We start from the raw sequence: 3,030 nt of genomic DNA, 5'->3' as shown, positions 1-3,030 counted from the left end.
TACCCCCTGCTGGAGAACCACCATATAGGATAAGGGTGTGACATTCAGAGAGAAATAGCCTAGCCCCTGGCTCCACGGCAAACAAACAGCTCATATTTAGGCACGCTGACTGACCAGGAGCTGAAGCCTTTCCCCCAACTCATTACAAAAGGAAGAGCAGATTGCTTCAAGAAGTTCATGAGTGGTCACTTCTCTCCAACGGGCACATGCTCCTGGATGAGATCCCCACAGATAGAGGGGCCCATAGCTGTTCCATGAAAGACTTGTAGTGGAACAGGGGTGCACAATCTGGGAACTCTCTGCCTGCCGGTGTTTTTGTGGAGATGCAAGCCAGTGGGTCAAACACAGACTCGGGGGAGGTTTTGAGAGCCAGACTCAGAGCACACATGGACTGAACTGAAGGGAGAAGGGAGTGTGCTATGGGATTCTAAGGAGTGGATATTTGGGGTAGTGCCCACAATATCCCACAGAAAAATTGCAATACTAGATGAAAGCAGAATGATCCCAGTCCAGGACCTTAGCAATCAAGTGTTTAGGCCCCTCCCCAATGAACAACCTTCCCGATTTGGAGAGCTTGTCCCGACCTTCCTACCAGTGGCTCCCCCAAGTGCCCAGAAAAGCAACTTCTGAGCCCCAATGAGGCTTTTGCAAAGACTTTCAGGCTTCCATGACCCATGAACTGCCTTGTTCCTCCTCCCACCTCAGTGGTGGTAGAGATCAAAGCCCCCCTGGGAGTTCCAAGGTCCCTTTGAAAGCTTGGGACACTCACCTATTCCACCCGAGGACCAGAGCCTACCATGGGCACAAAAGAACATATTGGCAGCTGGCTCTTTCACACAAACGTCAAACAGTGACAGGGAGAACAACTCTGTAGCTCAACATGGCATCTTACAACTCAAGCAAAAAGGCCATGGCTAATTCATAATCAGAAGTACCACATACCATCTCAGAAATTAAGCTGGGGAACTCAATATAATTCACACTGCTGGGAAGAGGTGAAGACAGCAGGACAGAAGCAACCCATAAGGATCATCAAACCTACTTGAACACACCATAGACAACTCGGGACCAGCACATTTCTCCCTGGCACTGTCAAAGATTGATTTCGGGGGACTTAGGGAAAATCTTGCAAGTCAAGCTTAGTACACCCAGGATTCAATCGAGAGGCCAGATGAGAGGGAATCAGCAAAAGAACTCTGGAAGTATGAAAAGTCAGGGAGACAGGACACCCCCAAATGGAAACAACAACTCTTTACCAATGGATAACAACCAAAACAAAAACATTGAAATGATAGATAAAGAATTCTAAATATGGATAATAAGGAAGTTCAAAAAAATACAAGAGGAAATGGAAGACCAACACAAACAAACCACAAAAACAATAAAGGACACAAATCAAAAATTCACTAAAGAAATTGATTTATTTAAAAAAGTCAAGTAGAACTTCTGGAAATAAAAAATTCATTCAAGGAAATACAAAGCACAGTGGAAAATGTAAAGAATAGAGTATACCAGTCAAAAGAAATAAAACCTCACAGGTTGAAGACAACACTGTCAAATTAGATAAGTCAGTCAAAGATAAAGAACAGAGAAATAAGAGGAATGAACAAAGCCTATAAGAAATATGAGAATGTGTAAAAAGGGCAAACATAAAATCATAGGGATCCTTGGGGGTGAAGAAGAAAACACATAAGGGTTGGAAAAGATATTTGAGGGAATATTGACAAAAACTTCCCAGGTCTTGCTAGAAATTTATATATCCAGGTACAAGAAGTTCAACGAAAACCTGGGAGAGTCATTGCAAAGAGGCATATCCCCACAACACATAGTCATCACGAAGGAGGCCAAAGTCAACATAAAGGAGGAATTCTTCCTGAGAGCCATAAGGCAAAAATATCAGGTAACTTATAAAGGAAAACCCATCAGGCTAACTGCAGACTTCTCAAATGAGACCTTACAAGCCAGAAGTAATTGGAGTCCCATCTTCAATATTCTTAAACAGAATAATGGTCAGTCTAGAATTTTGTACCCTGTAAAAGTAAGTTTCTTGTATGAGGGAGAATTAAAGAATTTTTCAGACAAGCAAACAATGAGGGGTTTTTCAAGACCAGACCTGCTGTGCAAGAAGTACTCAGATCTGCATTATTCAACAATCGGCACAATAGACACCCATCTGTGTAAAATCACCCAAAAGCTAAAGCTTTGAGCCCATATAAAATAATGGCTCCAGAGGTAAAACAAAACGGTAAGATTCTACCCAAAAGATGAACAGAAATGTATCCCATTTACCAATTCTTTCAATAAATGTGAATGGCTTGAATTCCCCATTCAAGAAACATAGGTTGGCAGAATGGATAAAAAAATACGAGACAAATATTTTCTGTCTCCAGGAAACATATCCAACCCAGAAGGACTCATTGAGACTCAAGGGGAAGGGATGGAGAAATTATTCCATGCAAATGAAAACCAAAATAAAGCTGGTGTAGCTATTCTCATATTAGATAACATAGACTTCAAATCAACAATAGTAAAGAAAAAGACAGTCCTTATATAATGGTAAAGGGAGCAATTCAACAAGAAGGCATAACAATCCTAAATATTTATGCACCTAACACAGGTGTGTCCAGATTCACAGAGAAAACCTTACTTGATCTAAATAAAATGATAAACAGCATCATTTCAATAGCCAAGACTTCAACATCCACTGACAGAATTGGACAGAACTCCGAAGCAGAAAATAAACAAAGACACAATGGACTTAAATGGAGTCTAGAGCAAATTGGCCCAACAGATCTTTATGGAACATTGTACCCTAAAACTACTATTTTTCTCATTAGTACATGGAACATCCTTCAAGATTGATCCCTTTGTAGGCCACAAAACATGTGTTAACAAATTTTAAAAAATACAGATTATACCATATATATTCTGAGACCACAGGGGAATAAAATTAGAAATCAAATCCAACAGAAACACTCAAATCTATACAAAGTCATGAAAATCATTCAACCTACTGCAGGATGATTATTG

The sequence above is a fragment of the Propithecus coquereli genome, unplaced genomic scaffold (assembly GCF_000956105.1).
Source record: "Propithecus coquereli isolate 6110/MARCELLA unplaced genomic scaffold, Pcoq_1.0 Scaffold336, whole genome shotgun sequence".
NCBI classification, from domain to species: Eukaryota; Metazoa; Chordata; class Mammalia; order Primates; family Indriidae; genus Propithecus; species Propithecus coquereli.
Note: the sequence above shows the minus strand (reverse complement) of the source record.